Raw genomic sequence first — 23,341 nt, forward strand, 5'->3', positions numbered from 1 at the left:
TCTAGCTGTCTTCTCCCCCCTTCCCTTGTTGCCCTCATTTTGTCCTTCACTATTGTAATTTTTATGATATTAATATTTTTTCAATAAAGTACAGTATATATTTATCATTTAAATCCCTCATGTGTGTCTGTTTGGAGAGTACTTATAAGTAGACTAAAATCATTACCTGTATAGGGGGGAAAAAAATCTTTTCTCTTTCACATTCGAATTTCTCTCTCCAAAATAGATCTTTTTGGTTTTACTTCTACTATAGGGATTTGCTGACCATGTATTATATGTTAGGCAGATAGGCTTACTAGTTTTGCTACCCCTGCTGATGCTGGCCTGGCAGGTGGTGCAAATGGCCTTTTTGGGGTTATCGGCAGAGTGTTTAAAAAACAACCAGACTCAGGAAGACCTAACAGTTGTACTGGCAACTTCCTTCGTGTTGGTGTTACGGGGCACGGTTGCCTGCCTTCTGTCTGTGGCCACCACACTGCTTCTTCCTGCCTGTTGGGGTGCTCTGCCTCCCTCCCCCTGTGTGCTGCTGTCCTCACTCTGCATGTCCTCCTACCAGCTAGGGTCAGTTACTATATCATCCACCACCTCGTGTTCCACTTCTGCACCCTGGTCTTCTTCTTAACTTTCTGTCAGTTGTGTCTCATCATCATCCACCTCTTGTGACACTTTCCCACCATCCCCATGGCTGCTCAAACATTTGGGCATCGCTACATCCGATCTCCTCTTGCCCTGCTTCAAGTGGACCGGGCGAGAGGCCCGAATCTTTAAATGGAAAAGTGAACAGCTCTTCGGAGTCTCCAAGTGTGGGATCAGTTGTCTCTGGGCACTCGGCATGGTGGGAGGAAGGAGGATTAGGGTGAGGAATATGCAGTCCAGACTCACGGCTACTGAGAGTTGGCCGTGTGGAAGACAGGGTGGTGGTGGTGGTGGCAAAGTGACTGGAAGCATTATCCGCTATCCAACAAACAACCTTTTGACACTGCTCTTGGTTCAATAGTGGTGTGCTGCGGTCCCCTAAGAATTGGGACGAGAAGGTCAGGCGAGAAGATGTGGGTGTTTGTTGTGGCACAATTTCAGCTTGCCCACGGCCTCGGCTTCAGCGTCTGCATGCATCATCACCATCATGTCCAGTTCCCTGTCCCTTGCCAAGTGCCTTGTCCATTTTAAATGTAGGACAATATCTTCTGACTCACCCAGGGGGATATGGGGGACTCGGTACCCGGGCCTTTACCTTCTTGGGATGTCACGGCAGTCGACACACAGGCCCGTACACTGGAGTCACTCTTTAAAAAGGGGGTTGTTGCTTGAAGGGATGAATAATAGTTTGGTCTCGTGACGTCACTTGTGGTTCCTGGTAATGAGTACCAGCGCTGCTGCAGACCTCTGGAGCAGATGTTAGGGCAGCTGGGTTGGTGCGGCTCTCCACAGGCAGAGCTCAGCTCCACGGCAGTGTAGGTGCAGATGGTAATGCTGGGCGTTGTAGTGCAGGAGCGATAACATAGCAGCAATAACTGATTGAGACAGTGGGGTGCAGTCGTCCGAGTTTACTCACAGTTATCAAGTTCCTCAGGTTGCCTGTACAGGTGACAGCCTCCCACGTCGCGCTGCGTTCACCAGGCAGGGGTCCAGCACTCCCTCAAGTATCTCAAGGGCACTTAATGGGACCCCTTTCTGTATGTTCCTTTCTTAGCCGACTTCCCGTGCTGGGTCTCTCCCTCCTGCCCTGTTCCCCGCCACACAAAGTACCGATCAGGTACCTTGGGATCCCTCTGGCAACTTGAACTTCCCGGACCTTACTTGATGCCCTTTTCGGTGGCTTAGGTGCGGATGTGGCAACTGCACCTAGAAAGTGCAGAAGCCTCCGGTTTTCTAGCTGAGACTTAAAGTAACTTGGCTAGCCCAGGGACCGGTTTCCTTCTTGTGGCCTGATCCCTCTACCGCCTGGCAGATTCGGGCATACGGGTGACGGTCCGGCACTCACCGTACCCAGTGGGACCCCTTTTGCTCCTGGAGCCTTTCTCTCTTGCTCCCACTCCTCTCTCAGTCTTGGCCATGACAGGCCAGACCTGCCTCCCGAGTGGAGCTCCTGAAAAGCCTCCGCTCCCGACGTCCTCACACTCCCTCTCTCTTCGTTCAACTCTCTAAAAATATGGCTTCCCTATATATATATGCCTCTTCTTCAAGTGCTCCCCTGATCTGCGTCCTCCACCCACACCCACTACATGGTTCCCCATCAGTTTGGTCCCCCCCCACTCCAGCCAGGGGCAGCAGAAAGCAGTGCATATTGCCCTTCCAGATGGTCTGGAGTAGTGTAGTGTTGGGTGCAGGTGTTAGGGTCCCGGGCAGCACTCCATCCTTACCTGAGAGAAGGAGATGCCATACCTCTGGGTGAAGTGCAGTACCGCTGTGGCGACTGAACCCTCAGGGGCGCCACACTTCCACACTCACTACAAATGGCTGAATTTGGAGCGAAGTTTTATGTAATCCGTGTGACGGAGAAACCACAGTTTTAAATACCTGGCCTGTAGGTAACTATTTTTAACAGCAAACTGTTGTAAATTGCTTCACTGACAGACTGAAACAAATTTTTAATGGAGGCCAGAAATGGCAGTATTGTCTGAAAACGTATATGTGATCCGTGTGACGGAGAAAACACAGTTTTAAATACCTGGCATGTAGTTAACTATTTTGAACAGCAAACTGTTGTCAATTTCTTCCCTGACACACTGAAACAAAATTTTAATGGAGGCCAGAAATGGCAGTATTGTCAGCACAATTATATGTGATCCGTGTGACGGACAAACCACAGTTTTAAATAGCTGGATTTTTAGCGCTGTAATATGGAAAGGAACTGGCTGTATTCTGCAGTGCCAACACGCAAATGGCGCAGAACAACGGTGTTCTCTGGATTGCTTTTTAAGCAAATAATGAGGATTAAGATGCCCCAAAAAATTATTCCTGGCCCCTGAGACCTGGGCCTATTTCTAGAAATATCTAACAGCAACAGCAGACAAAACTGCCGAGATGCTCGGGCGAGCACCGAGCAGTAGCGAGCATGCTCACTCATCACTGCTCCTGACAAAACTGGTGTAACTGATCAAGGTTTGTAGGTCGCTTTGCCTGCACCTGCCTTTTCAGCTTTGCCCATAAATTTTCCATAGTATTGAGATCAGGGCTTGGGAAGCCTTAAAGCCACAGCTGTGGCAGAACAAATCTGATGGAATCTGCTAGACCCGGGAAAAGGTAAAAGCGGTGCGTTATATGGACATTAATATAGTTACTTTGCTGAAGGCTGTAACTGGAGCCAAGTGGACCTGGCTGCCACTTGAAAGGCTCTTGGTTGTTATGTGTGTAAACATGCCGGTGAGCCACTGAGATGGACTGTGTGATAAGCAGTTATGAAGTGTAATAAACTGCTGGATTTCATGTTACTGGAAAACGTTGCATATGTGCTTTAATTGACCCGCTGAAGCGAGTGTCCCCCAGCGTGATGACTAGCGCTGCCTTACATGTGGTTGGAGAATGCGGCAACTGCAGCCCGGTTGCTAGGGGCAACTGCAGCCCGGTTGCTAGGGGTAACGGCACAGGACGACGCGTGTGGATACAAGCATCTTGTTGTGGCTCGGCTGGGTCACGAAGATTAAAGCATCTTGTTGTAATTCAGCGGGGTTACAAAAATTGTCCTCGCACTCAAACCTGGTTTGCTGTGGCTGGGCGGGGTCACGAAGATTAAAGCATCTGGCTGTAACTCGGCAGGGTTACAAAAATTGTCCTCGCACTCAAACCTGGTTTGCTGTGGCTCAGCAGGACCATGAAAATTTTCCGGGGAGAGCAGTGTGAAGTGTCTAGTGTGAACAGTGTACCGTGATGACCATGAATGGTTCAGTACCTCTAGACAGAATGGAGAAGGGGTTAGATGACCGGCTGCAAATGGTTTGGAGCGAAATGGAGTGTCCTGAAGCAATGCAGGAACAGATAAAGATGGCTGTGAAGGGAGCAGCAAATGAGACTGAAGCTATTGAGCAATTAAAGTGCCTGTTAAAATCGCAGCCGCAGGCATTTGAGAAACGACAGCAGGTCATGGTGCAGGAAGGGCAGGAGCTGTTGGCCCTTTACAGAAAGGCGACAACGGACCATTATGTGAGTTCTTCTGGGGCGCCATTATTGTCCCAGAGTGCCCGGGGAGGTGGTAAGAGATGTTGTGAATTGGGTCCTAAGACTATTGCTGATTTTTTTTGTAAAAATCCCCCTACAGGTGTGGGTGTCCAAAAGGGGGGGGGGGGTTCAAAAAGGGGCGGATTTTCAAAAGAGCATGGAGTATAGAAAACTAAAATTTGTTACTGGTTGTGGGTTGGTACCGCCTAAAAATGACAATTTGACCATTGATAACGGGGTAGCTTCAGTAGAAGGGGTTGACGTCAAGGTGGGAGGTGACTTGTTGGCCCACAACTCCATGGGGAGTGACACAGACCCCACAACTGACGGTGACACTATGAAAGTAGAAAGAGAGTTCAGTCAGGAGGGGCTAGATGAGGGGAGAGAGTCCCACTCTCGTCGTCGATGGCACAAAGGCCACAAAAAAGTTGCTCCTGTAGATTTTGCTGAAAGGGCAAATAAAGAAAATGCAAGGCTGTGTGCCTTTATTCCGAGTTTGGATCCTCTTTTAGAAGAAGAGGAGGTGACGTTGCCAGTAGCAACCTCCGATACAGTACTGAGACAGAAGGATCAGGATCCGACAGCCCTGAAAGAGGAGGCGGCCAGTCATGACCAAGAGCTGGAGCCTATCAGGCAGCAGTGTCAGCGTGACATGCTGCAACGAAGGGAAAACCTGGAGAACGTGTCCTCAGACCAGCTGAGCCTGGAGTCTGAACAGCAGAAAATAAACAAGGTTGTAAGGAACTTGCAGCGAGAACTGGAAGAAAGCCGCGAGGAAATCAACAAATGGAAAGAAAGGTTTCAGAGAAATAAAGAGGAGGTTTCTCAATTGGAGCTTGACAAAGCGGAGTGTGAAGATGAGTTGTGAGAGGTGAAAGATCGCTTCTCCCTGGTATGGTTAGAGCTGAGGCAAGTGAAGCAAAAGCTGGATTAGGGTCTACACCAGAGGGATAGGGAGCTGTCTGCCCTAAAAGAGGCGCTGCAGGATGAAGTTTCTGGACGTGATCAAAACCTAGAACGACTGTGCGAACAGTTCAACCAGAAGCTGTGTGAATCCAAGAAGGAGTGTAGTGAACTCAGTAAGGAACTGCAACAAATTAAGAGAGACTATGAGGATCTCCTCAAGGTTAAGAAAAAACTAGAGGAGGATAAGGCTGATGCAGAGCACATGCGCCAAGTGGTTGAGACCACTCTACAGGACACCCGTGATGAAAATGATGATCTCCGCAGAAAGACCCTAGGTCTGGTAGCTCAGGTGAAGGAGCTGCAGACGTTCTCTGATAATCTCCAGAGGGCAGAGACGTGCCTTAAGGAAAGAATCAGCAAGATGGAAGCTGAGCGGAAAAAGATGGAGGAGTCCATCGAAGAAGGGAGGTATGAAGCAAATGCCTCTTCAGATAATGCGAGCTTGGGTGATTCGGTGGATGTGAGAGCCAAGATCAAGGAACTCAAGGAGTTGCTACAAGCCCATTGGAAGCAAGAGAAGCTTGAGAGACTGGCTGTCGAGAGCCGAGTGGGCGCATTGGAGACAGAGAGCTCTGAGAAAATTCTGCTGATAAAGGAGCAGTTGAAGCCGGAAGAGCTTCAGAGATTGGTTGCAGAGAGGCGAGTGGCTGAGCTAGAGGAAGAAGAGGTCAAGACGAAAATTCTTGAATTTGTAGCTGTGAGTCAGCTCAGGGGAAGAATACAGGGTGAAGAAGCTGAAAGTCAGTTCCCCCTGAAACCTGAGCCGGTTGATCGACTGAAAACCACTGGTGAAACAGAAATGTCTCGGTACAAGTGCCTCATAGATGTACCCGAGGATTTGAGAGAAGAATGCACCAGTGAGTCCGTGCATGAAGAGTTTAAGAAGGCCATGGGAGCCTGTAAGGTATACTCGACCTCAGAAGCTAAACAGCTGTTGGTCCTGTCCACAACCGAAGTCACAATGAAGAGGGTGGCTATCCTAAGTAACATGCACTGGCGATGTATTCGCACAAAGCGGTTTGTCCGGTTGAAGACGAAACAAGCCATTAGACAACTGGAGCTTATGAGTAAAGCTCAAAGTCTGCATGAAGAGGTCATCCGGGTGCCTCATGCTCTGGTAAGAAAGCTCATTGTGGGAAATGGCCGAGCCATGCAGATGATGGTAAAGAAGTCCGGTGTGATGAAAGTAAGCAGTCCACGTGATCGACAGGACTCGGTACCAGATGAAGACGGCATGGTGTCATTCTCCGCTGTAGGAACAGAAGAAAGTCTTGCATATATTCGCATACTGTTGGAGTACCGAGTGACCTACCTGCGAGAGGTAGAACAGTTGAATCTCGCTAGACTGCGAGTGGAAAGACAGAATCGCCTGAGCAGCAGAAGATGGCAGCCGTCTAGAAATTGTGAGACCAGACAGAGAAAGGACCCTTCAAATAATAGAACGGCTACAGTAGAAGTTAGAGACTTTCCAATATGTCCCGAGGATAGTGGGCGTGGGTTTAGAGGTAGTGAGACTTCCAGTAACTCAGGTCTGAGTGGCCCATACAAACGACCCAATAGAGTACGGGACAGTAGGGAGTCGAACCGGACCTTAGATACCAGGGTATGTGAGTCACACTGCTGTATTGACCGCTGGGAGCGGGGGAGGTCTGACAAGGTTACGACCGACCGCTGGGAGTGGGGAAGGTCTGACAAGGTTACGACTGACCATTGGGAGCGGGGGAGGTCTGACAAGGTTACGACCCAGAAATTTGACTTGACGAAGGCAGTGACAATGACAGAAGGTAGGTCCCTAAGGAATGGGCTAATGTTGATGATTAGTGTTCCAGGGGCTGAGCAGCGCAATTGTCAAGTACTTGGTCTCTGTGTGAACTGTGGGTTATAATGTGATTGTGTATATTATGCGTTCAACCCCACAAGTTTGAACAGAGGGGGGATATGTAATGCAGCGGCTTGCGGCATTACTGTAATGGTCCAGGGTGTGTTCTGGCTGACCATGTACCTCTCCCTCAGGTGACTGATCACATGACTGTGACATCATCACAGGTCCTGTGCACACAGAAGGACTGATCACATGATTGTGACATCAGCACAGGACCTGTGTGCACTGGAGGATATATAAATCTTGGTGCTTTTGAAACAGGGTGTGAAAGGCATGAGGCCTGTTCCCCGTGTGTGGGACACCATTAGAGTGTGAGGCCTAGTGAAGCCGGGTGAAGCCTGAAAGGCAAAGGCAGGATCCTTGTGTATAAGAGATGCCAGTAGCCTTGGAGGGCAAGAGGCTTGGAAGACAAGAGTCCTGAAAGGCAGAGGCTGGTTTCCTTGTGTGTGCAAAGAGATGCCAGTAGCCTTGGAAGGTAAGAGGGCTGGAGACCCCCATCTGGGAAGCCGTAAAGCCACAGCTGTGGCAGAACAAATCTGATGGAAACCGCTAGACCCGGCAAAAGGTAAAAGTGGTGCGTTATATGGACATTGATATGGTTACTTGGCTGAAGGCTGTAACTGGAGCCAAGTGGGCCTGTCTGCCACTTGAAAGGCTCTTGGATGTTATGTGTGTAAACATGCCAGTGAGCCACTGAGATGGACTGTGTGATAAGCAGTTATGAAGTGTAATAAACTGCTGGATTTCATGTTACTGGAAAACGTTGCATGTGTGCTTTAATTGACCCGGTGAAGCGAGGGTCCCCCAGCGTGATGACTAGCACTGCCTTACAATATATATATGTAAGTATGTGTAGACACTGGTTAGGCTACTACTGTAACGGCTTGAGTATATATGACACTGATCAATTATCATTATGGCCTCTGTCAGGTAATTACATAGATGATGCTCAGTGACAATAGTAAATGGCCCAGTAATACAATATGGGAGAAGAAAGATGACACTCACCATAAGGGTCTTGGTATTTTTGTTGGCTAAAAAATAGCAGCTGACCTGTTACAGGAGAGCGTGGGTGCATGCAGGTGCCGACCATTTCCTGTTATTGTGCTGCTTCGTTTGGTGTGACTAATAAGACAAATAAATATACCAAGATACTTCTTACTTCTGGTGAGCTCTGATTGTCTTCTCCCATATTGTATGAGCTCAGTCTAACCCCACCTGCACCCAGAGCTGTGGAGTCGGAGTCGTGATAAAATGGACCGACTCCGACTCCTAAAATATATAACAAATTGGGTGTAGTAGTTCAATGCAGTTTGTGGAGAATATTATTTCATAAGGATTTGGGAAAGTTATGAAATGTCCTATAAATGTCTGTCCTATTCTTGATCTAAGGGTCTAGACTTTTAGCTGAGATGAATCTGTGCTACAGTAAATTTATCTCTTAAACATGAGCCATGTATGAGGGTGTTGGAGTCAGAGTTGGAGTCGGTGTCATGGAAATTGAGGAGTCGGAGGTTTGGCTTACCGACTCCACAGCCCTGCCTGCACCACTGATTTACAGCTTTCTGTCTACACTGTGCATAGACAACGCTGACAGTGGAGAGGGACATGGTTAGCCTGAGCTCATGAATATTAAGGACTGCATAGCAGGAGCTGATCATTGAGAGGACTAGCAGAGCTGCAGCAGATAACACAATTGTAGCACCCCGAGGACTCGGCTGCTACAGGGGTATTGCACCTCGATCCAGAGGTGTGGTATTCCACTCCCGGGTAAGGATGGAGTGTGGAACTGGGCTCAGTTAGCTGCATGCACCACACTCACCCCATTTCCGGGGGACAGACCAACGGTACTCCCACCAGATAGATGTGCAGGTACGACAGCTTCTGTCCCCGGCTGGAGTGGGGAGGGGGGAGGAACATCCTAGTGGTGTAGGAGCAGATAGGGGAGGGACTCTGGGCATAGGTAGGAGCCCATTGGGTGCTTGTCACCTGGGCTCAGGTGTCAGAGGGAGTATATAAGGTGGGCACCATCTTAGGACAAGGTCTTTTTGGTCTGCTCTGTGCAGAGAGGAGCTCAGCCAGAGAGGGCTGACAGGGAGCTGTGGCTCAGTCTGGGCCCAGCTCCAGAGCCAGGCCTGGAGAGGAGGCCTGAAGCAGAGAGAGAGAGAAAGGAGAAGAAGGAGGAACAGAAACACCAGGAGAGGCCCAGAGATGCAAGAGAAGAGGGAACCCTGAGATCCCACGAGTTAACGGGTGAAGGGTTGGCAGAACAGGGTACCGGATCCCAAACTGGTGGAGGCCAATTATCCTCAGCCAGGAACCAGAGGTCGTGGACAAGTTTTGGCGCGACCCCTCGCCATATCCACCAGGAAGGCATACCACGTATAGGGTCAGGGAAGCCGGGAAAGGTTTCACCACCAGAAGGCCCGAGGGAGCTGGACAAAGGTGGATCCCTGGTGGGGACGGCCAGTAGGAAGGAAGAGAGGGGAGCTCAGGACCACGCTCTGGAACTGCCTGGGAGTTGGCCGAGTCCCGCACCTGGTGGACGCAGCACGGCTCGGGTGGTCACTCTTGGCCGAAGTGATCTGAATACCAACTGTGAGTAAAGCTGTGAAAACTGCAATGCACGTCTCTGAGCTTCCTTGTCACACCACTACCACTATCATCATTCCCTGCTTCACCAGCTGCCCTGAGGCTATACCTCTCCCGTTGGGGGTTATACCATCCACGCTGCACAACCACACCACCGGCCTCAGCGGTCTGCCCTGCAGCGGCGGCTTCATAGCTGCAATCAACGGGTGGCGTAGTCGAACTCTATAACATCTTAATGCCGCGCACTGCCTCTTAGTTTGACCACTCTGGGCACGGACCGGGTCACCGCCACGAGGACTACTACCCCTGTCAGATCCGGCTCCGGGTATCCCCCGCATGCGCAACGCAGCACAACATGGCCCAGGGGGCGCGTCACAATGATTTATCAAAACTACAGCAAGGAGCCCAGTAACATCACTGGATTCGGGGTCTCGGCCCCCACATCATGCTGCTCTCAGATGAGGTAGCATAAACCTGGTGACAGATTCCCTTTAGTAACATCAGACACGATCTTCCATCCAACAAGTCAATGGACCCGAATAATTCAGACTCAGGATTTCTGACTATGATGTTGGCCAAGAGAGTGTGTGAAAAGAGTCTCCTTCCTGCAGACGATCATGCCTTTCAGCTTTGGAAGATGAGCTGCTGCAGCAGAGAGTACAGATTGCTGCCATTGTTGCCCTACAACCGTCACAAGCCGCACAGTCTCGTAAGCCATTGTTTTTGTAATCCTTATAAATCACTTAATGGGTTAAATAGGTCAAGCTTTTGCTATGTATTTGGTATGATTTGATCTCGTTTTTGTTTCTCAGATACAGAATCAATGTGCTCATTTAGCTGCCCAGGTAATGCCCTCTCACCCCCATCTTCAGCTTCTCCACCACTTTCCGCACAGTTTTTGCAATTTACAACCCCAGTAGCTCCGCTGCCCCCTCCTCCTCCTCCTCCTCCTCCTCCTCCTCCACCACCCCCAGTCCCATCTTCCCAACTAAAATCTGCACTTGATATTATAAGAGAACGTAAAGCTTCTCACAAATGCAGCCCGACGGAAAGTGAGGCTTCAGAGAAAGGCAGTGTGGATCAGCTCCCCAGTATGATGGATGTGTTAAAAGGCATGAATTCCATCAAGCTTCGGGCGGTCGAAAGGTCATTTTATAGATTTTCTTTAAATATATATTTTTTATTACAGACATGCGTGAAATAGAATGAAGGAGAAAACTGTAAAAAAAAAAAAAATCTGTCACTGAGCCTGCATCTTTCCCTGCACATGACTGCTGATCTCATGAGCTGTCATGTGCCTTTAACAGACGCAGGCGGATCCGAGATCCACCCGCAGCTGTTAACCAGTTAAATACCGCTGTCAATCACTAGCAGTGGCATTTAATACACACCTGCCAGAAGCTCGTCACAAGACACACCCATAGGCGTCCCTGTCATGTGATTGCGGGGTGCCAATGTGTTGTCATGACAGCCGGGGGTCTGCAGAAGACCCCTGGCTGTCATTGTAGATCCCCTGTGGCCGGCATTCATAGGAGATTGTGATTTCTGCTATACATAGCAGTGCTGAAGCCCTGCTATGTGTAGCACAGGTAATCAGATGATTGCAGCTTCAAGTCTCCTAAGAGGACTATTGCTGCCAGTAAAAAGTAAAAAAAGTTTTAAAAAACATAAAGGTTTAAATCACGCCCTTTTGCCCTATTGAAAATAAAACCATTAAAAAAATATACGCATATTTGGTATCGCTGTATTCAGAAATCTCCGATCTATCAAAATATAAAGTAAATTAATCAGATCGGTAAACGGCGTAACGACAAAAAAAATCTAAACTCCAGAATTATGTTTTTCTTTTTTTGCCTCCGCAAACATAACAGGCGATCAAAACATTGTATCTACCTCAAAATTATATAAATAAAAACGTCCGCTGAGGGCGCAAAAAATAAGCCCTAACCTGGCCCTAGATCCCGAAAAATGGAGATGCTACGGGTCTCGGAAAATGGCGACATAAGCGATTTTTTTTAATTTTTTTTTTTACAAACTTCTGATTTTTTTTTTCACCACTCACATATAAAAGAACCAATACATGTTTGGTATCTATGAACTCGTACTGACCTGGGAATCATAATGGCTGGTCAGCTTTAGCATTTAGTGAACATGGTAAATAAAATAAAAAAATTACAATTGTGGAAATGCACTTTTTTGCAATTTCACCGCACTTGGAATTTTTTTTCCCGTTTTCCAGTACACGATATGGTAAAATAAATGGTGTCAATCAAAAGAACAACTTGTCCCGCAAAAAAAAAAGGTACCGTACAGACCAAAAGTTTGGACACACCTTCTCATTTAAAGATTTTTCTGTATTTTCATGACTATGAAAATTGTACATTCACACTGAAGACATCAAAACTATGAATTAACACATGTGGAATTATATACTTAACAAAAAAGTGTGAAACAACTGAAAATATGTCTTATATTCTAGGTTTTTCAAAGTAGCCACCTTTTGCTTTGATAACTGCTTTGCACACTCTTGGCATTCTCTTGATGAGCTTCAAGAGGTAGTCACCGGAAATGGTCTTCCAACAATCTTGAAGGAATTCCCAGAGATGATTAGCACTTGTTGGCCCTTTTGCCTTCACTCTGCGGTCCAGCTCACCCCAAACCATCTTGATTGGGTTCAAGTCTGGTGACTGTGGAGGCCAGGTCATCTGGTGTAGCACCCCATCACTCTCCTTCTTGGTCAAATAGCCCTTACACAGCCTGGAGGTGTGTTTGGGTTCATCGTCATGTTGAAAAATAAATGATGGTCCAACTAAACGCAAACCAGATGGAATAGCATGCCGCTGTAAGATGCTGTGATAGCCATGCTTGTTCAGTATGCCTTCAATTTTGAATAAATCCCCAACAGTGTCACCAGCAAAGCACCCCCACACCATCACACCTCCTCATCCATGCTTCACGGTGGGAACCAGGCATGTAGAGTCCATTCTTTCACCTTTTCTGCGTCGCACAAAAACACGGTGGTTGGAACCAAAGATCTCAAATTTGGACTCATCAGACCAAAGCTCAGATTTCCACTGGTCTAATGTCCATACCTTGTGTTCTTTAGCCCAAACAAGTCTCTTCTGCTTGTTGCCTGTCCTTAGCAGTGATTTCCTAGCAGCTATTTTACCATGAAGGCCTGCTGCCCAAAGTCTCCTCTTAACAGTTGTTGAAGAGAAGTGTCTGCTGCTAGAACTCTGTGTGGCATTGACCGGGTCTCTAATCTGAGCTGCTGTTAACCTGTGATTTCTGAGGCTGGTGACTCGGATAAACTTATCCTCAGAAGCATAGGTGACTCTTGGTCTTCCTTTCCTGGGGAAGTCCTCATGCGAGCCAGTTTCTTTGTAGCGATTGATGGTTTTTGCAACTGCACTTGGGGACACTTTCAAAGTTTGCCCAATTTTTCGGACTGACTGACCTTCATTTCTTAAAGTAATGATGGCCACTCGTTTTTCTTTACTTAGCTGCTTTTTTCTTGCCATAATAAAAATTCTAACAGTCTATTCAGTAGGACTATCAGCTATGTATCCACCAGACTTCTTCACAACACAACTGATGGTCCCAACCCCATTTATAAGGCAAGAAATCCCACTGATTAAACCTGACAGGGCACACCTGTGAAGTGAAAACCATTGACGGTGACTACCTCTTGAAGCTCATCAAGAGAATGCCAAGAGTTTGCAGAGCAGTCATCAAAGCAAAAGGTGGCTACTTTGAAGAACCTAGAATATAAGACATATTTTCAGTTGGTTCACACTTTTTTGTTAGGTATATAATTTCACATGTGTTAATTCATAGTTTTGATGCCTTCAGTGTGAATGTACAATTTTCATAGTCATGAAAAAACAGAAAAATCTTTAAATGAGAAGGTGTGTCAATCTTTTGGTCTGTACTGTATATTGACAAAAAATAAAAAACTTGGCTCTGGGAATAAGAGTAGAAAAAAATGAAAGGGCAAAAACAGAAAATTGCAAGGTCATGAATGGGGTTAACAATGCTGTACCCTTCTCTGGAAGTCCCACATATAATGAATGTAGCAGTGGCGTGAATGCTTGAGAAGGCTCAAATATAATGTGCCTCTTCCAAGCCCCATTCATGGTGGGGGTCTTCCATGCGGACCTCCTGCGATCAGCAGGCTTATCCTGTGGATATGACTAGCCCAGGGGAATGGGGATGACTCGGTACCCGGGCCTTTAGCCTGGCCTTTAGGGATGTCACGGTGGTCGGCTCCCGGGCCCGTACTCTGGGCCTCTCTTTTAAAAGGGTTGGTGTTGTAAAAGAAAGAGTTTGTGACGCCACCTGTGGCTTCTGGTGAGGATCACCAGTGCTGCGCAGTCCACTGAGGCAGGTGATAAGGCAGCATGATGGTATAGCTCCCCACAGGTAGAGCTGGGCCTCAGGGCAGTATAGGAACGGGGATGCAGGACAAAGAGACTCCGCCGGGCCAGATCAAGAACAGGGATGGACACAATAGTCACTTCAGTACCTTTTACTGGTGGAATTTCAGGCACTCCCAGGAGCACTGTAGGGTGAAGGTTGTATGTCCGGATCCTCCCCAATGAGCAGGTTTTGGGCCTCCTGGTTCTGGCTTCTGCGTAGTAAGTTTCTGACCTGCCTGGAGCTAGGCCTAACTTTGCCTCTGTCCTGCGCTGGCTGACCTTGTGGTAGGGCCTTCTCTTGGAGAGCACGCTCACGACCTACGGGGCCTATGTGTCTCCTGGCTCTGGTACGTATCAGCACTTTAGCGATCCTGGGACCTGTAGTTCTCCAGGGATTCCAGTTTATCTTACTGGGTCGTGGAGATCCCGGCAAGCTTCGGACCCGGGGTCCAGTAACTACTTCTTCTTCGGGGTGAGCTAGTTAAGCTCCTTTGCCCCCTATGAACTAACTCTCTACTCTTCGCCTTCGGCCTACTCGGACCCTCAATAGGCTACTCACACTAACGGCAGCGTGCCGTGTTTCACCGATCTTATGGCGCCGACACACCTACAGCTCACCTCACTGAGCTACACGTGAGTCTAGAACGTGCTCCACTGCAGACTGACCTCTTTCAGGCTTTTGCACTGCAGGAACTCTCACAACAGGTTTGCTTTCTGTCGTCTCCAGTCTAGACTAACTGCTGCCTGGCTCCACCTTCCCTTATATATCTCCCTAAGGAGCTCCCTCTGGTGGTCTGAGGTGGAAGTTGGAGATGTGTGAATGGTTATGGGGGCCTCTTGTGGAGGAATCCTTCAGTACACCCTCCTGGGTCTGTGATACCAAGCACAGCTGGGCTTCACATTCCCCCCCCTAGTTAAACTCAGCACTCCCGGGCTGAAGTACATTTTATAACAACAGTAACAATAGGAAACATAAGCAATACTAGAACACTCTTCCCTTTATGGGAGGCACGGATCTTAAACGTTGCAGAAACAATACAAATACAGAGTGTCCTCAGAATCCAAGTCTCCTATGGTGAGGTTCCCATACAGGATGTCCATCTCACAAGGTAGAGTACTTTGGTAGTTTTGAGGGACCTGTCCTAAACCCTCTACGCAGGCCCTGGGGTGGCTGCAGGGCATGAAGATCCGAGTTGCACCTCCAAAAGAGCCACTCCAGATAGGTTTTCCTTCTGAGGACACCTGAAAGGGGCACTCCAGGGAGCGCAATTATATACAATAAGAGTTTTTGGGCTGCACACAGTCCTCAGCCATGCAGTTCATTATGCAAATAAAGAATTAATAGGAAAAAGCACAAATTGATAAGCATGCATGAAAACAAACAGTTATGCAATACATTACAATTTAATACTCAATACCCCAGGGGTAACTATCTACATTCTCTGAAATTTTGCTACTTTACTCAGTGTACCTAGCAGGAGGTTTACCTCTTGTGCTGCGTACTGATCTGCATAGTGCTGTGGTTAGTGGAGTGTCAGTATCTGTATCCTCAGTTACCCTACCAGTTTTACATGTAACCATGTTGTAAAATTGCCTTAACCTCTCTCTTGGACTGGCAAGTCTACCATTGGCTGGGCCCTCTTGCTCCGCTCCTGCCGGGGATCCTTCATCCGGGGATACTTCTTGAGCTGGCTCTTCTGCAGCACTTACAGGTTCAACTTGCTGTGGAGGGTTTTCTGGCTGTTCATAGAATTGGAGTACTGGAATGATTACTGCACCTCCTATTTGAGGCCAATCCGCTGGGAAGTCTCCAAGGTCAGTGTGTATCACTGTTTCTTTAGGTTCTTCCTGGGTTGTGAAAGACACTTCTTCCTGAGTCTTTAGTAGATGTGGACACAACTTCAGGTGGTCCCTAGATATTGTCGCAGTTGTTCTTCCTCCATCTTTGCTGATCAAACACGTCTTCCTGTTGTCAAACCTTGAATTCAACACAGTGTAGGGTTCTCTCTCCCACTGGTCATCAAGCTTGTGTTTCCTCCGCTTCCTTTTCAATACCACTTCTCCTGGTGTGAAGGGTTCTGCTGGTGCACTTCTGTTGTATTGTGCCTCTTGTTTATCCCTCACCCGAGTGAGACTGTCTTCGACACAGGCTTGGACTCTCCTGTACTGCTCCTGTCTGGTCGTGTCCCAGTCCTCAGTGGTCACATCAGCTTCAGGTTCTACCACACCAAGCTTCAGGTCCATGGGCAACTTCCCTGGTCTTGCACGCATGAGATATGCCGGAGTGCAATTGGTGGAACTTACTGGTATGTGATTATACAGATCCACTAGGTCAGGTAGTAGGTCTGGCCACTGGCTTCTCTCTTCTAGTGGTATGGTCTTCAGTAGATCGATGATGATGTTATTCATCTTTTCACAGAGACCGTTAGTTTGGGGGTGGTACTGGTACGGTGTAGTCCTGATCTTTTTATACCCGTACAGATGGCAGAACTCTTTGAACAATTCAGCCTCAAAGGCCGTGCCTTGGTCAGTCAGTACCTGTCCAGGCTATCCATGGGACCTGCAGAAGTACGCCTGGAACGTCTTAGCTGCTGTCTCTGCTGTCAGGTCTTTGATAGGGGAGACCACCAGGACCCTGGAGTAGTGATCCACCATGGTCAGGGCATAGGAGTATCCTGACTGACTGGGTGACAACTTGACATGGTCCAGGGCCACGATCTCCAGAGGGCGAGTCGTCTTGATGGGTTGCAGGGGTGCCTTCTGGCTGCTGTAGTCTTTTCTTCTGAGGCTACAGGGTCCACAGTCTCTGCACCACCTCTCAATGAAGCTGCGCATCCCCACCCAGTAGAATCGACACTTCAACAGGGTCTCTAGCTTTTTCTAGCCAAAGTGCCCCGCCTGATCGTGGTAGGCCTCCAACACCATCTGGATGTCCGTCTTGGGGACCACTATCTGCCACACCATCTCGAGGGTTTTGGGATTGACGTACCTCCGGCACAACTTCTCACGGTAGATAAACAGCCGGCTTCTCTCATTCCACAGCTGCTTTGCTTGGAGAGCCGCATCCTTCTCCAGGGAGGAACCTTCTTGGGTTATCAGCTCCTTGATACGGCTGACAACCGGGTCGCTGTCCTGGGTCTCTTTCCAGCTGTGGTGAGGCAAGGGGTTTAACGTCTTACCGCGTTGCTTCCTGGAGGCTCGTAGCTCGTGGGCCATCCCATTCCGGTGGAAGGCAGGTAGTTCAACCTCTTCCAGGTCATCCACTTCTTCTTCTGTGTCTGACTGGTGAGGCATCCTGGACAGGGCATCGGCGTTGGCGTTCTTGCGGCCCGCCTGGTACTTTATGGTGAATTGGTAGTTTGACAGCCGAGCCATCCATCGCTATTCCATGGCTCCCAGCTTGGCTGTTTGAAGATGAGTTAAGGGGGTATTGTCAGTGTAGGCAGTAAACTTGCTGGAGGCTAGGTAGTGCTTGAACTTTTCTGTGATGGCCCAGACCAAGGCCAGGAACTCCAACTTGAAGCTGCTATAGTTCTCTGGGTTCCTCTCGGTCGGGCGGAGCTTCCTGCTTGCATACGCGATGACTTTCTCCTGGCCATTCTGCTTCTGACTTAAGACAGTGCCCAGGCCTTCATTGCTGGCATCTGTATACAGCAGGAATGTTTGGCTGTAGTCAGGGTAGGCTAGGATCTCATCACCTGTCAGGATCTCCTTCATCTCTTGAAATGATTCAGCCTGTTCTTTACCCCAGTGGAATGGACGGTTTTTGCTTTTGGGGGACTGCCCTACCAGGAGGTCTTGCAGAGGAGCTGCCTTCTTAGTGTAGTCCTTTACAAACCTCCGGTAGTATCCGACTAGTCCCAAGAACTGACGCACCTCCTTGAGGTTCTTCGGCTCCGGCCACTTCTGGATGGCAGTAACTTTCTCCGGGTCTGGTGCTACCCCTTCCGGACTGACAATGTGCCCCAGGTACTGTACCTTTCTCTTGAGCAGGTGGCACTTTGAGGGCTTCAACTTCATCCCGTACCGGGACAGTGACTCAAATACCTCTGCCAGGTGTTTCAGGTGGTCCTCGTACGTTCTGGAGTACACAATTACGTCATCCAGGTAAAGTAACACAGTCTCGAAGATGCGGTGTCCCAGGCAGCACTCCATCAGTCTCTGGAACATTCCGGGGGCATTTTAGAGTCAAAACGGCATGCTGTTGAACTCGCAGAGTCCCATCGGGGTGGTGAAGGCCGTCTTCTCCCGATTCTCCTCAGCCACAGCGACCTGCCAGTAACCACTAGTGAGGTCAAGGGTAGAAAAGTAATTTGCAGACTTTAAGGCAGCTAGGGACTCTTCTATGCGTGGTAAAGGGTATGCATCTTTATGTGTAATGCGATTTACTTGACGGTAATCTACACACATTCTCATGCTCCCATCCTTTTTCCTAACCAGCACTAGGGGAGCCGCCCAGGGACTACAACTATCCCTAATTACTCCCGCCTTCCTCATGTCATGCAGCATTTCTTTTGCCTTCTGGTAGTGAGCTGGGGGTATAGGCCTATAACGTTCTTTAATTGGGGAATGGTTGCCTGTGGAGATATGATGTTGAACCCCCTTAACCCTCCCAAAGTCAAGTGGATGTTTACTGAACACCTGCGAGTATTCTTGAACCACCCGGTGTACACCCTGTTTTTGATGGGCAGGAGTGGTGTCTGTCCCAACATGGAGCTGTTGACACCAATCCTCCACCTGGGTTGCAGGGTCATTATCTTCCACTTCTTCTGGTGAAGTTAAGGACTCCGCCACATGGATACAGTTGTTGTTGACAGCATGTAGTTTAGCAACAGTGGCATAACGTGGCAGTTTGACCTCATCTTCCCCTAGGTTAAGAAGACGGACAGGCACCCTCCCATTACGTACATCTACCACCCCCCTGGCGGTTAAGAGCGTGGGTCTGTGCTCAGAGCAAAGGGGTTCTACTACCGCCTGGTAGCTCTGTCCTCTAAGACCTATGGCAGCTCTACACCAGATGAGCATTTCACTCATTGGGGGAACAACAATGGGTATAGGGTCTGTTACCCTCACGTTACCGATTTCACCATCTGTTAATTGTACTTGCTGTTGATACATCAAGACGCGGATCTCTCTCTGCAGCGCCCTCCTCTGTCTCGGTCTGGCAGTGTCAGCGATCTCTTGGAGCAAGAACACAACCTCTCCCAAACAGTTACCAACAACATTAGTGCCTAGTACCATATATGGGTTGCTGTCATCAGGGTTAGTCTCCACTACAATAAGTCCCTGGTCCTTCAGCTCCACTCTCCCCACCTTACAGTCACATTCTTAACCCCGAGTAGGTTAAGGGGGAGTCCATTTGATGCATATACAGACAAATTTGGAGCTGGCGGACGCAGATCGTCCATGGACCAGTACCTCTTGTAGAGGACTTCAGGTATGATGGTTACCTGAGATCCTGTGTCCAGCAGGGCATGCATCGGGATCCCGTCCAATACAATGGACAGGAAAGGTCTTCCTCCGACGAACCTGTTGTACCAGTCTGATGGACCTGGTGAGTCTACTCCTGGGTGGCGGCCTTCGGACCCAGGGTTTTCTCGTTTAAGGGACAATTCAGGGCGATGTGTCCGGTCTTATGGCATCGGTAACAGATCGGTTCCCTTGGTGGACGGCGTTGGTCACTGGTCCTCGGCGAGGGTGGTGTTGGCCTCCTCCTCCTCCGCATCCAGGGGACATCCTCAGGGCTATCAGCTAGCAGGATCTTCCCTCCTCCCTCAGGCTCCGTCCGCAGCTGCAGGGCACTCAGCACGGTGGTCAGGGTTTTACTCAACTGACGCACCTCTGAGCGCAGACTGTCCAGGTCTTTAGGGGACGTTGTTGGAACCTTAGCTTCAGCAGTCACTGGAGAAAAGGTGGGCGTTGCAGGCTCTGGGGTTGCCCCACCCTGGTAACATTGGATGGCATTTGTCTCCAGGGGCTGTAGTCCTTTTATAGCCATGTCCTTTAGATTGTCAAAGGTGGCATCTGGATGATCCAGGGACCACCAACGCACAGTCCTGCTCTCCTCTGGAGACTTCAGTCCCCGGACAAACTGTTCCTTCAGCATTTTGTTCTCATTCTCAAAGCTGGTCGGACTAACCTGGTTCAGAGCCCGCAGGGCCCCTTGAAGATGCCAGGCGTAGTCACGAACATAGTCCTCTGGTTGTTGGGAGCAGCTGTAGAACCTCATCCGGAGGTCCGCCTCAGTAAGGTCCTCAAAGACAGTATGTAGTTTTTGGAATATTGCGGACACTATCCCCGGTCTGCGGCCGACCATGTTTCCACTTCCCGCTCCGCAGCACCGGTCAGCTGTCCTAATACAACGGCAGCTCTTTGTTTGCCGGTCATAGAGTACATGTCCAAAATACCACATATCTTCCGCTTAAATCCAGACAGGGTATCTGGTTTGCCGTTGTACTGGCGGAGCCACTTTTCTCCAGGAATGTACGGTAAAGTCATAGGAATAACAGGTGTTACAGGCGCTGCTGGTGGAGTGGCGGCTTCGGCCTGCCCATTATCGGGGACGTTGACCGGTAGGTCGGCGTTCTGCTGTTCGACGGACATCTTAGCGCCCCCCTAGTTAACCGTGGCCTACCTTCTGGTTTTTCTTCCGGTAGGCTGCAGCTCCGCAGGTGACAGTTGTCTTCAGGACCTTGCGTCGCTTGCATCCTACGTCAGAGCGTTCAGCGACGCTCCGTACAGGACCTGGCGCTTCCTGATTTGACATCAAGGCGTGGGGTGTGTCCGGGACTTCGTGCTCTTTTGCAGGTACGCCCCTTATTTTCCCGCGGTTACGCCCTTCTTCTCGCTCAACGGCCCAACAATGGCGGCTATCTTCACCACAACTTTTCGTACACAGTTCAAAATAAAGGCGCACAGTACCCGGTGGCAACGGGCAAAACACGGTGTCATTGCAGTGGGCACGTGATCCTGTTTGTGACGCCAGGAAAGAGATGACTAGCCCAGGGGAATGGGGATGACTCGGTACCCGGGCCTTTAGGGATGTCGCGGTGGTCGGCTCCCGGGCCCGTACTCTGAGCCTCTCTTTTAAAAGGGTTGGTCTTGTAAAAGAAAGAGTTCGTGACGCCACCTGTGGCTTCTGGTGAGGATCACCAGCGCTGCGCAGTCCACTGAGGCTGGTGATAAGGCAGCTTGATGGTATAGCTCCCCACAGGTAGAGCTGGGCCTCAGGGCAGTATAGGAACGGGGATGCAGGACAAAGAGACTCCGCCGGGCCAGATCAAGAACAGGGATGGACACAATAGTCACTTCATGGTCTATTACTGACCAGTGATAAGAAAGTATAAAAGCACGGACAACCCCATTTATTTGAAATATGGTTCCTAATGTTTTCGGCACTAGCTACAGATATAGACCCTAATTGCTCTATAGGGGTTGTCCATCAATAAAGACAATTTTTTTAAATACTTAAATGCATGCATTTTTAGCTAAAAATAATTTTTTGGAATTGGATTTGATTAAAAATTTTGCACCGTTTGCCTTTTGTAGTCTCTATCTTGCACTGTCTAAGAATCCATCAGTGAGCTTATTATAACAGTTCAATAGGAGAGAACTGTTATAACAAGAGAAGGAGAGTACCTTTTTTTATGTCTTTTTCTGACCTCATCTCAGCTGGTTTAAGACCACTGACCACATCAAAGTTGAATGTGCAGGGAAACAAATAGTCTGTAAAAGCCAAATGGTGCAATATATTTAATGAAACCAAAATGCACAAAATATATCTTTAAGTCCACAAAGATGCAACATGCACCAATTGGCAGAACGGGGAATTTTTATCCCCAATGGAGAACTTTTATCCCTGTTACAAAATATGTGCCGCAGGTCAGATGCATGACTGCTGGGAGTCTACCGGAAAAAGCCGAGCAGCTACCTAGGGAATGAATGGAGCAGCTGTCAAGCATGTGCCTTTGCTGAAGCATTCGTCATCGAAACCAATTTTTTACACTGTTGATACTACATAGTAAAAAAAACATAGTTCTTATAGATGCTATATAACCCTTTTAAGGCAACCCACATACTCTAAAATCTAGACCTTTCGGCTGCGTGCCCACGATGCGTTTTTCATGCGTTTCCACTGCGGAATTTCCGCAGTGGAAACTCATTAAAAACGCTTGGTAATCTGCACCACATGGTCCTCAATGGCATTCCGCAATGTCAATGCACATGCTGCGGATTATTCCGCAGCGTTTCTGCGGCGCTCAAAAATCCGCAGCATGTTCATTAATTTTGCGGAAGCGCAGCGGAATTGCCGCCATTGACTTGCATTGAGACGCATATAATCCGTGTCTATACGTTTGTACATGTGGATTATATGCGTTTCTATGTGCGGATGGTACCCAGTTCTGGAGGAGAGAAGACTCTCATCCAGACCTGGGTACCATTGTACCTGTGAAAAAAAGAATAAAATAATAAATAAAGTTTATATTTACCTTCTCGCGGGCCGGCCGGCAGCGCTTATCTTCCAGGACCTGAGATGACGTCGCGATCATGTGACCGCAGACTGTCTCGCGATATGCCGGCAACCCGGAAGGACCGCGACAACACACGCGGCAGCACATGCGGCAGGGGATCGGTAAGTATAGCTTTATTTTTTACAGTCACACTATATAAATCCATGCTGTTTGCATGGATTTATATAGTGTGACCTAGTTGTCAAGCACTTTCCAAGTGATGCTATCGGGGCTCGGTTAGCTGCATGCATCACACACACCCCATTTCCGAGGGACAGCTCAACGGTGCTCCCATTAGTACAGTAATGCAGGCACGACAAATCATGTCCCTGGCTGGAGTGGGGAGGGGGAAGCACACCCAGTGATGTAGGAGCAGGGGGGGACGGTTTCTGGGCATAGGTAGGAGCCCATTGGTTGGAAGTCACCTGGGCTCATACACAGAGAGGTAGGTATATAAGGTGTCTTCATCTTAGTCGAGTAGAGTCAGTTCAGTCAGGAGGAGAAGAGAAAAGGAGTTCAACCAGGAGGGCTGACAGGGAGCTGTGGCTCAGTCTGGGCCCAGCTCCACGAGGCAGGCCTAGAGTGAAGGCCAGAGCCAGAAGAAAGGACAGAAACAGAAAGGAACAGAAAGGAAAGTAAGAAGGAACAGAACACCAAGAGAGGCCCAGAGACACGAAGGCAGAAGGAACCCTAAGGACCCAGGAGATTACAGGTGACGGGTTGGCAGAACAGGGTACCGGATCCCAAGTTGGTGGAGGCGACTAATCCTTAACCAAGAACCGGTGGTCGCAATCATTTAGTGGTGCGACCCCTTACTA

Source organism: Phyllobates terribilis, unplaced genomic scaffold (genome assembly GCF_046119375.1).
Source record: "Phyllobates terribilis strain yellow unplaced genomic scaffold, ASM4611937v1 Scaffold_222__1_contigs__length_3263388, whole genome shotgun sequence".
NCBI classification, from domain to species: domain Eukaryota; kingdom Metazoa; phylum Chordata; class Amphibia; order Anura; family Dendrobatidae; genus Phyllobates; species Phyllobates terribilis.